Source organism: Danio rerio, chromosome 4, assembly GCF_052040795.2.
Source record: "Danio rerio strain M-AB ecotype USA chromosome 4, GRCz13ab, whole genome shotgun sequence".
Classification (NCBI taxonomy): domain Eukaryota; kingdom Metazoa; phylum Chordata; class Actinopteri; order Cypriniformes; family Danionidae; genus Danio; species Danio rerio.
Window position 1 is genome coordinate 77,476,217 of NC_141024.2, and position 11,284 is coordinate 77,487,500.

General features: G+C 39.7%; 1 protein-coding gene and 8 non-coding genes across 9 annotated transcripts in view; 1 reads left to right on the forward strand and 8 right to left on the reverse strand.

Annotated features, from left to right (window-relative positions):
- znf1086 (zinc finger protein 1086) overlaps nucleotides 1-11,284 on the forward strand; it is an 893,143-nt gene that overhangs the window by 175,902 nt on the left and 705,957 nt on the right. The window lies entirely within an intron of this gene.
- trnal-aag (transfer RNA leucine (anticodon AAG)) lies at nucleotides 20-101 on the reverse strand. Its single transcript has one exon. It is a non-coding gene; the product is annotated as a tRNA-Leu (tRNA).
- Nucleotides 1,035-1,116, reverse strand: trnal-aag (transfer RNA leucine (anticodon AAG)). Its single transcript has one exon. It is a non-coding gene; the product is annotated as a tRNA-Leu (tRNA).
- trnal-uag (transfer RNA leucine (anticodon UAG)) lies at nucleotides 1,778-1,859 on the reverse strand. The gene has a single exon. It is a non-coding gene; the product is annotated as a tRNA-Leu (tRNA).
- Nucleotides 2,061-2,142, reverse strand: trnal-aag (transfer RNA leucine (anticodon AAG)). Its single transcript has one exon. It is a non-coding gene; the product is annotated as a tRNA-Leu (tRNA).
- trnal-uag (transfer RNA leucine (anticodon UAG)) lies at nucleotides 2,804-2,885 on the reverse strand. Its single transcript has one exon. It is a non-coding gene; the product is annotated as a tRNA-Leu (tRNA).
- Nucleotides 3,089-3,170, reverse strand: trnal-aag (transfer RNA leucine (anticodon AAG)). Its single transcript has one exon. It is a non-coding gene; the product is annotated as a tRNA-Leu (tRNA).
- trnal-uag (transfer RNA leucine (anticodon UAG)) lies at nucleotides 4,857-4,938 on the reverse strand. The gene has a single exon. It is a non-coding gene; the product is annotated as a tRNA-Leu (tRNA).
- trnal-uag (transfer RNA leucine (anticodon UAG)) lies at nucleotides 5,872-5,953 on the reverse strand. The gene has a single exon. It is a non-coding gene; the product is annotated as a tRNA-Leu (tRNA).

Below are 11,284 nucleotides of genomic sequence, written 5' to 3' on the forward strand. Positions count from 1 at the left end.
GCATCCTAAAAGGACTGCCTGGCAGCGGTGGGATTCGAACCCACGCCCCCAAAGAAACTGGAGCCTTAATCCAGCGCCTTAGACCACTCGGCCACGCTACCTTACAAAGCTGCTTTCCCTGAGCAGTTTCGACATCAACTTGTTTCAAGTAGCACAACAGCTCTGGGAAATCAGTTCAATTTAGCCATGCCTAGCTGGAGCTCCTCCACAAAGAAAGAGACCTCCTTAATACCAGCTTAGGAAGCACTCCCGCCTTCCTGTCAACCACAGTTCTGTCTCTATTTGAGCACACCTCAAGGCATTTAAAGTCTTCTCCTTACGGCAGCCAGCTGCGATGCATTTAAGCCTGATTACAAGGTAACTGTTATTTCACAAAAGAGTGAAAGTTACTGATTCCATCACAGCAGACCCCACATTGTTGTTGTTATTATATTCAAATCCAGTTATAGAGTATTACTACTCTAATTGTGAATCTTTACTGTTCCTGTTTCAATAGGGTGCTCTTGCTAAAAGGAGCAATGGCAAAGAGAGACTTCCAGTGCAGACTTTGTTAAGATGCTGCAATCTAATTGTGGGAAAGACACTTGCTCCTGAGCAGATTCGAGCTTAGGGATGTGTTGCTGTCACACCAACGAGTCTGCCGTGAGTTTCAAAGAACACATTATACTGACTAGTTGACGACTTAAATTTACTCTTTCACTTCCAGCGTTCACACACTCAAGCAGTTTGGCCGTGTTTAAAACCACATCGGGCAGCGGTGGGATTCGAAACCACGCCCCCGAAGAGACTGGAGCCTAATTCCAGCACCTTAGACCCCTCGGCCACGCTACCCTCGATGAATTCATGCAGTGGTCCCTTTTCTGCCCAATTTTACAGAAGCAGAACAGCAGAGAGGACGCAGAGCTTCCTAGTGAAGCCCTTCAACTTTGGCCAAGGAGTCTACATTTGGATGTGAGCGGAAGCATGCAGTATCTCTTCGCAAGTCTGTTTGCTCAAGCAGAGAGGTCATTCTCAAGCATCCTAAAAGGGCTGCCTGGCAGCGGTGGGATTCGAACCCACACCCCCGAAGAGACTGGAGCCTTAATCCAGCGCCTTAGACCGCTCGGCCACGCTACCTTACAAAGCTGCTTTCCCTGAGCAGTTTCGACACCAACTTGTTTCAAGTAGCACAACAGCACTGGGAAATCAATTCAATTTAGCCATGCCTTGCTGGAGCTCCTCCACAAAGAAAAAGAGCTCCTTAATACCAGCTTAGGAAGCACTCCCACCTTCCTGTCAACCACAGTTCTGTCTCTATTTGAGCACACCTCAAGGCATTTGAAGTCTTCTCCTAACGGCAGCCAGCTGCAATGCATTTAAACCTGATTACAAGGTAACTGTTATTTCACAAAAAAGTGAAAGTTACTGATTCCATCACAGCAGACCCCACATTGTTGTTGTTATTATATTCAAATCCAGTTATAGAGTATTACTACTCTAATTGTGAATCTTTACTGTTCCTGTTTCAATAGGGTGCTCTTGCTAAAAGGAGCAATGGCAAAGAGAGACTTCCAGTGCAGACTTTGTTAAGATGCTGCAATCTAATTGTGGGAAAGACACTTGCTCCTGAGCAGATTCGAGCTTGGGGATGTGTTGCTGTCACACCAACGAGTCTGCCGTGAGTTTCAAAGAACACATTATACTGACTAGTTGACGACTTAAATTTTCTCTCTCACTTCCAGCGTTCACTGCGAACGCTCACACACTCAAGCAGTTTGGCCGTGTTTAAAACCACATCTGGCAGCGGTGGGATTCGAACCCACGCCCCCGAAGAGACTGGAGCCTAAATCCAGCGCCTTAGACCCCTCGGCCACGCTACCCTCGATGAATATGCAGTGGTCCCTTTTCTGCCCAATTTTACAGAAGCAGAACAGCAGAAAGGACGCAGAGCTTCCTAGTGAAGCCCTTCAACTTTGGCCAAGGAGTCTACATTTGGATGTGAGCGGAAGCATGCAGTATCTCTTCGCAAGTCTGTTTGCTCAAGCAGAGAGGTCATTCTCAATCATCCTAAAAGGACTGCCTGGCAGCGGTGGGATTCGAACCCACGCCCCCAAAGAGACTGGAGCCTTAATCCAGCGCCTTAGACCACTCGGCCACGCTACCTTACAAAGCTGCTTTCCCTGAGCAGTTTCGACACCAACTTGTTTCAAGTAGCACAACAGCTCTGGGAAATCAATTAAATTTAGCCATGCCTTGCTGGAGCTCCTCCACAAAGAAAAAGAGCTCCTTAATACCAGCTTAGGAAGCACTCCCACCTTCCTGTCAACCACAGTTCTGTCTCTATTTGAGCCCTACTCAAGGCATTTGAAGTCTTCTCCTAACGGCAGCCAGCTGCAATGCATTTAAACCTGATTACAAGGTAACTGTTATTTCACAAAAGAGTGAAAGTTACTGATTCCATCACAGCAGACCCCACATTGTTGTTGTTATTATATTCAAATCCAGTTATAGAGTATTACTACTCTAATTGTGAATCTTTACTGTTCCTGTTTCAATAGGGTGCTCTTGCTAAAAGGAGCAATGGCAAAGAGAGACTTCCAGTGCAGACTTTGTTAAGATGCTGCAATCTAATTGTGGGAAAGACACTTGCTCCTGAGCAGATTCGAGCTTGGGGATGTGTTGCTGTCACACCAAAGAGTCTGCCGTGAGGTTTAAAGAACACATTATACTGACTAGTTGCCAACTTAAATGCACTCTCTCACTTCCAGCGTTCACTGAGAATGCACACACACTCAAGCAGTTTGGCCTTGTTTAAAACCACACCTGGCAGCTGTGGGATTCGAACCCACGCCCCTGAAGAGACTGGAGCCTAAATCCAGCGCCTTAGACCCCTCGGCCACGCTACTTTAGATGAATTCATGCAGTGGTCCATTTTCTGCCCAATTTTACGGAAGCAGAACAGCAGAGAGGACGCAGAGCTTCCTAGTGAAGCCCTTCAACTTTGGCCAAGGAGTCTACATTTGGATGTGAGCGGAAGCATGCAGTATCTCTTCGCAAGTCTGTTTGCTCAAGCAGAGAGGTCATTCTCAAGCATCCTAAAAGGACTGCCTGGCAGCGGTGGGATTCGAACCCACGCCCCCAAAGAGACTGGAGCCTTAATCCAGCGCCTTAGACCACTCGGCCACGCTACCTTACAAAGCTGTTTTCCCTGAGCAGTTTCGACATCAACTTGTTTCAAGTTGCGCAACAGCTCTGGGAAATCAGTTCAATTTAGCCATGCCTAGCTGGAGCTCCTCCACAAAGAAAGAGACCTTCTTAATACCAGCTTAGGAAGCACTCCCGCCTTCCTGTCAACCACAGTTCTGTCTCTATTTGAGCACACCTCAAGGCATTTAAAGTCTTCTCCTTACGGCAGCCAGCTGCGATGCATTTAAGCACCTGATTACAAGGTAACTGTTATTTCACAAAAGAGTGAAAGTTACTGATTCCATCACAGCAGACCCCACATTGTTGTTGTTATTATATTCAAATCCAGTTATAGAGTATTACTACTCTAATTGTGAATCTTTACTGTTCCTGTTTCAATAGGGTGCTCTTGCTAAAAGGAGCAATGGCAAAGAGAGACTTCCAGTGCAGACTTTGTTAAGATGCTGCAATCTAATTGTGGGAAAAAAGACACTTGCTCCTGAGCAGATTCGAGCTTGGGGATGTGTTGCTGTCACACCAACGAGTCTGCCGTGAGTTTCAAAGAACACATTATACTGACTAGTTGCCAACTTAAATGTACTCTCTCACTTCCAGCGTTCACTGAGAATGCACACACACTCAAGCAGTTTGGCCTTGTTTAAAACCACACCTGGCAGCGGTGGGATTTGAACCCACGCCCCCGAAGAGACTGGAGCCTAAATGCAGCGCCTTAGAACCCTCGGCCACGCTACCCTCAATGAATTTATGCAGTGGTCCCTTTTCTGCCCAATTTTACGGGAGCAGAACAGCAGAGAGGACGCAGAGCTTCCTAGTGAAGCCCTTCAACTTTGGCCAGGGAGTCTACATTTGGATGTGAGCGGAAGCATGCAGTATCTCTTCGCAAGTCTGTTTGCTCAAGCAGAGAGGTCATTCTCAAGCATCCTAAAAGGACTGCCTGGCAGCGGTGGCATTCGAACCCACGCCCCAGAAGAGACTGGAGCCTTAATCCAGCGCCTTAGACCGCTCGGCTACACTACCTTACAAAGCTGCTTTCCCTGAGCAGTTTCGACACCAACTTGTTTCAAGTAGCGCAACAGCTCTGGGAAATCAGTTCAATTTAGCCATGCCTAGCTGGAGCTCCTCCACAAAGAAAGAGACCTCCTTAATACCAGCTTAGGAAGCACTCCTGCCTTCCTGTCAACCACAGTTCTGTCTCTATTTGAGCACACCTCAAGGCATTTAAAGTCTTCTCCTTACGGCAGCCAGCTGCGATGCATTTAAGCACCTAATTACAAGGTAACTGTTATTTCACAAAAGAGTGAAAGTTACTGATTCCATCACAGCAGACCCCACATTGTTGTTGTTATTATATTCAAATCCAGTTATAGAGTATTACTACTCTAATTGTGAATCTTTACTGTTCCTGTTTCAATAGGGTGCTCTTGCTAAAAGGAGCAATGGCAAAGAGAGACTTCCAGTGCAGACTTTGTTAAGATGCTGCAATCTAATTGTGGGAAAAAAGACACTTGCTCCTGAGCAGATTTGAGCTTGGGGATGTGTTGCTGTCACACCAACGAGTCTGCCGTGAGTTTCAAAGAACACATTATACTGACTAGTTGACGACTTAAATTTACTCTTTCACTTCCAGCGTTCACACACTCAAGCAGTTTGGCCGTGTTTAAAACCACATCTGGCAGCGGTGGGATTCGAACCCACGCCCCCGAAGAGACTGGAGCCTAATTCCAGCGCCTTAGACCCCTCGGCCACGCTACCCTCGATGAATTCATGCAGTGGTCCCTTTTCTGCCCAATTTTACGGAAGCAGAACAGCAGAGAGGACGCAGAGCTTCCTAGTGAAGCCCTTCAACTTTGGCCAAGGAGTCTACATTTGGATGTGAGCGGAAGCATGCAGTATCTCTTTGCAAGTCTGTTTGCTCAAGCAGAGAGGTCATTCTCAAGCATCCTAAAAGGGCTGCCTGGCAGCGGTGGGATTCGAACCCAACCCCCCAAAGAGACTGGAGCCTTAATCCAGCGCCTTAGACCGCTCGGCCACGCTACCTTACAAAGCTGCTTTCCCTGAGCAGTTTCGACACCAACTTGTTTCAAGTAGCACAACAGCACTGGGAAATCAATTCAATTTAGCCATGCCTTGCTGGAGCTCCTCCACAAAGAAAAAGAGCTCCTTAATACCAGCTTAGGAAGCACTCCCACCTTCCTGTCAACCACAGTTCTGTCTCTATTTGAGCCCTACTCAAGGCATTTGAAGTCTTCTCCTAACGGCAGCCAGCTGCAATGCATTTAAACCGGATTACAAGGTAACTGTTATTTCACAAAAGAGTGAAAGTTACTGATTCCATCACAGCAGACCCCACATTGTTGTTGTTATTATATTCAAATCCAGTTATAGAGTATTACTACTCTAATTGTGAATCTTTACTGTTCCTGTTTCAATAGGGTGCTCTTGCTAAAAGGAGCAATGGCAAAGAGAGACTTCCAGTGCAGACTTTGTTAAGATGCTGCAATCTAATTGTGGGAAAGACACTTGCTCCTGAGCAGATTCGAGCTTGGGGATGTGTTGCTGTCACACCAACGAGTCTGCCGTGAGTTTCAAAGAACACATTATACTGACTAGTTGACGACTTAAATTTACTCTTTCACTTCCAGCGTTCACACACTCAAGCAGTTTGGCCGTGTTTAAAACCACATCTGGCAGCGGTGGGATTCGAACCCACGCCCCCGAAGAGACTGGAGCCTAATTCCAGCGCCTTAGACCCCTCGGCCACGCTACCCTCGATGAATTCATGCAGTGGTCCCTTTTCTGCCCAATTTTACGGAAGCAGAACAGCAGAGAGGACGCAGAGCTTCCTAGTGAAGCCCTTCAACTTTGGCCAAGGAGTCTACATTTGGATGTGAGCGGAAGCATGCAGTATCTCTTTGCAAGTCTGTTTGCTCAAGCAGAGAGGTCATTCTCAAGCATCCTAAAAGGGCTGCCTGGCAGCGGTGGGATTCGAACCCAACCCCCCAAAGAGACTGGAGCCTTAATCCAGCGCCTTAGACCGCTCGGCCACGCTACCTTACAAAGCTGCTTTCCCTGAGCAGTTTCGACACCAACTTGTTTCAAGTAGCACAACAGCACTGGGAAATCAATTCAATTTAGCCATGCCTTGCTGGAGCTCCTCCACAAAGAAAAAGAGCTCCTTAATACCAGCTTAGGAAGCACTCCCACCTTCCTGTCAACCACAGTTCTGTCTCTATTTGAGCCCTACTCAAGGCATTTGAAGTCTTCTCCTAACGGCAGCCAGCTGCAATGCATTTAAACCGGATTACAAGGTAACTGTTATTTCACAAAAGAGTGAAAGTTACTGATTCCATCACAGCAGACCCCACATTGTTGTTGTTATTATATTCAAATCCAGTTATAGAGTATTACTACTCTAATTGTGAATCTTTACTGTTCCTGTTTCAATAGGGTGCTCTTGCTAAAAGGAGCAATGGCAAAGAGAGACTTCCAGTGCAGACTTTGTTAAGATGCTGCAATCTAATCGTGGGAAAGACACTTGCTCCTGAGCAGATTCGAGCTTTTTTTTTTCTTTTTTCTTTATTAAAAAATACATCATCAACAATCTTGACATTTAAACATACAAATATTTAAAAGATAAAATATTTAAAAATCTTTAGGTAAGAAAACTTTAAAACCAGTCCAAGTTTGTACAATATATGGATTATTTTTTGTAATACATTTTTCAAAAATGTCCATCTTTTCATACATTTTGCAATAGTCATATATAACCATTATTTCCTCAGTCACAATCTGTTTATACAACAAAACCAATGGAATTTCTTTTTTCTTTTGTTTCATAATATTTCTTCTTTTCCATATTGTAAATCTTGCAAGAGTCAACATATAATTAAGAGCAAACTTATTTTTTGTTTTCCCATTAAAACCAAATAAAAACAGTGTATCCCATTCTTCTAAAATAATGTTTTCATCATACAGAAAATTACACACCATTGTTTTCAACATCTTCATAAAATCACTCAACTTTTTACAATTTAAAGATAGGTGTAACACGCCTTCCTTTTTTTCCAAACACACTTTACACAAATCATCTTGTGATACCCCAATCTTTTTAAAGATGATCTCTGTCATTATGCAGTTGTGTCTTAACATAAAATCAAAGTTTTCCAATGCAGGACTTTTTAAAATTGATCTTACATTTTTCCATATATTTGAAGTATCAAAGTTTTCAAATAACTTTTCCCAAAATTCTCTTGATTTAGGTTTTTTAAACACAGTATTACACAAACATGTATAAAACATCTTGATAGGACAATCATTGATACTAATTTTATCTTCATCCATTTTTAAAAAAACTTTTATTTTTCTATTTTCAGTTTCTTTTTCATTCTCTTCAATAGTTTTGATCCAGTGATCTGGTAATGCTAATCTTAACTTCTTGTATTGATCTTCAATTTTTTCTTTATCATCTACATCTTCTATTTCCTCCAGTGTATCTATTATTGCTTGAGTCGGTAAAAACCCAGGTTTTATTTCATATAAAATGTCTTTTATTTGTCTAAAACCCACTGCATACCAGTTCTCATAAAACATTTGCTTTTTGCTTTTATTGTTCTGATTTAAAAATAAGGGTTGCTGTAAATAAAGTTTTCTCCCTTCAATCTCAGTTTGTATATTATTATAAAAGCATTTCCATGTTCTCAACACCTCTTTATAAAACTCAGGAATATTTTCTATCATGCGGTCTTTAAATGCCATCCATAAGAAATCATCTCCTATTTGTCCACATTTATTAATAAAATAACTCATTATGCTTTTCCATGGAATATTGTCTTCATTTAAAAACTTTTTTAATGTTTTAATTCTCATGCTTTTCATTCTTATCCATGGATCTATGAGTCCTAGTCCTCCCTCATCCACCTTTCCAATGATAGTGTTTTATGCAATTTTAGATGGTTTATTATCCCATAAAAACTTTAAAATCATAGTTTTTATTTTCTTATACACCCACGTAGGTAGACTAACAACACTTAAAACATACCACATCTTAGATAGAAAAAGAGAATTTAATACCAGTACTTTTCCTTTTAAAAACAATACTCTCTGTTTCCAAAAACATAATCTTTTTTCCATTTTATTTATAAGTTCGTCCCAAATTATTTCTCTAGTTTTAATTTCATCATATTTCAGTGTAATGCCTAAGATCTTTATGTAATTTTTTTGTTCTTTATATTCCCAATTTCCTTGTGGAACGTCTACTTTTCCCATCTTCATATATTCAGTTTTTTCTTTATTTACTTTTGCTCCCGATCCTCGACAATATTTATCAAATATTTCCATAGCTTTTCCAACACTTTTAAAAACTTTTAAAAATAGAGTGGTATCATCAGCATACTAAAAAATCTTCTGTTCTGTTCTATTGATTTCTATTTTAAACCCTTTAATTTCCTTTTCTCCATTTATAGCTAAGCCTAATGGTTCAGCAACTAATGTGTATAATAACGCTGATAAAGGACATCCTTGTCTTATAGATCTAGAAATCTCAATGTAATCGGTTAAAAATCCATTTATTTTAAAACAACTAAAAATATCTGTATAAAAACATTTTATCCACTTAATAAAATTCTCACCAAAGCCAAATTTTTGTATTATGTCAAATAAATAGCTATGCTCAACTCTATCAAAAGCCTTTTCTAGATCTATGCTGAATAAAAATCCTTCATCTTTTTTTTCTTTTATGTACCAGATTAAATCTCTGATGCTTGTTACTGTGTCTGCTATATCTCTTCCTATAACACCATAAGCCTGGTTAGTAGTAATAAGAGTGGGAACTACCTTTTTAAGCCTGTTTGCTAAAATCTTTGCTAATATTTTATAATCTGTATTAAGCATACTTAAAGGTCTATAATTTTGCAAATCATCTTTATCACCTTTATTTTTATAGATTATTTTAATCATTCCTTTCTTCATACTCTCACTCAACTGTCCTTTTTTAAAAATAGCAATAAAAAGATCTTTTAAAATTGGAATTAAAACATCTTTAAAAGTCTTATAAAATTCGGATGACAAACCATCTAAACCAGGGCTTTTCCCATTACTTAATTGTGTTATAGCTTCATTGATCTCATCTTCAGTTATATCACTATCACACAGTTTTTTATCCTCTTCACTTACTTTAACCTTTATTTGATTTAATAAAAAATCCTTATCTTCTTCATGAACTCCTTTTGCTTTAAACAAAGTTTCATAGAAATCTTTAACGGTTCTTAAAATACTTTCTTTATCTTTGACAGTTTTCTCTTTTGTTGAGACATTCTTTATCAAATCTGCTTTTTGTCGTGTTTTTTCTAGATCATAAAAGAACTTTGTACTTCTTTCTCCTTCCACTGTATTTTTCATCTTACTTCTTATTCTAGCTCCCATACATTTTTCCTCTTCTAGTTTTTTCAGTTTCTCTTCTAATATCACTATTCTCCTAATATCCATATTTCCTTCTGTTATCTTTTCCATTTCATTCTCCCATTCTTTGTTTAATTGTCTTTCTTTAGCTCTTTTGGCTTTCTGCATTTTCTTTGAACATTCTATTGAAAATCTTTTGGCCTCTAATTTTACATTGTCCCACCACACACTTATTTCTTCCTCATATAACTCATCATTCACACTATTAATAATCATGTTTTCCATTTCAATTTTATAAAAATCATTCTTTAAAAGCTCTGTATTAAACACCCATACACCTGGTCCTCTTTCAACTCCACTGAAATCCATCATTACATACAGAAAATCATGGTCACTACAGCTAAAAATCTTGTAAAAAATATTTGAAATAAAAGATTCTAAATTTCTTGTACATAAAACATAGTCTAATCTACTTTGTTTTAAAACTGTATTCACCCACTGTCTTCTTGAGTATTCTCTTTTGGCTCTATTTCTCTCTCTCCATACATCTACATATTTATGTTTTTCAATCATGTGTTTCATTTCTCTTCTTCCAACATCTGCTCTATACACCATATGATCATCTACATCTATTCTTTCTAAAACAGTATTAAAATCTCCTAAAACAATAACATTATTCCATCCACTCATTAAAACACTTAGATCTTTAAAAAAAAGTAACTCTTTCCAGGTCTTCATTTGGAGCATGTATGTTACATATTGTTATTTCTTCATCCTTATTCATAATTTTAATAGTTAAAATCCTTCCATAATTATCTTTAAATAAAACATCAAATGTATATCCTATTCCCCTTCTAATTAATATTGCCATGCCTTTTTTCTTATTTGGGTCATTATTATACAATATTTCCCCATCCCAACATTTTTTAAAATCTTTAGCAATGTTTTCATTTAATCCAGTCTCTTGTATACATATAACATCACATTTTTCTGTTAAAGCAATTACATTTTCAAACTTCACTTTGGATGACAGCCCTCTTACATTAATTGAAACCAAACATAAGTTGTTCATTAGAAATATAAAAGAAAACAAGCCATCCAAACAAAAGAAAATCCAAATTAAACAAATCATCAATCATTTGTAGTCTTTTTTATGATCTAAAATCTTAGATCAGTTCTGTCAGTTTTTAGTTTTGCTTTTGCTTCCTTTCGTAATTTCTGTTTCTTAAGCACTTGCTGAATATTCAATTGTACAGTTTTTCTCCGTCTTCTGTTTATGCTGTCTATTGTTCTGTCTTTAGTCCCAATATTTATTTCTTCATTATCATCATCATCGCTTACCTCTTCCTCAATTCTGCTTTCTGTATTTTCACCTGCTGCTCCATGTTCTTCTTCCATGTCCTGTTCATCGTCTTTCATTAGATATTGTGCCTCAGTCTCTGCTGTATCTCCTTCATCCTCTTCACTCATGGCCTGCTCCTCTTCTTGTTCATTCAAATCATCCGGTGGTAATTCCTGTACTTCCTCTTCCCGTTCTTCATTGCTTGATTTCTCCATTTGTTTGTTCGTTTCCATAACTCCAGTCTCTTCCTCATCCGATTCACATCTGCACCACAATATTGTCTTTTTGCAGCCTTGGCACCGTGGGGCTTTACAGTCCCGCGCAAAATGCCCCTGCTCCAGACATTCTCTACACACAAAT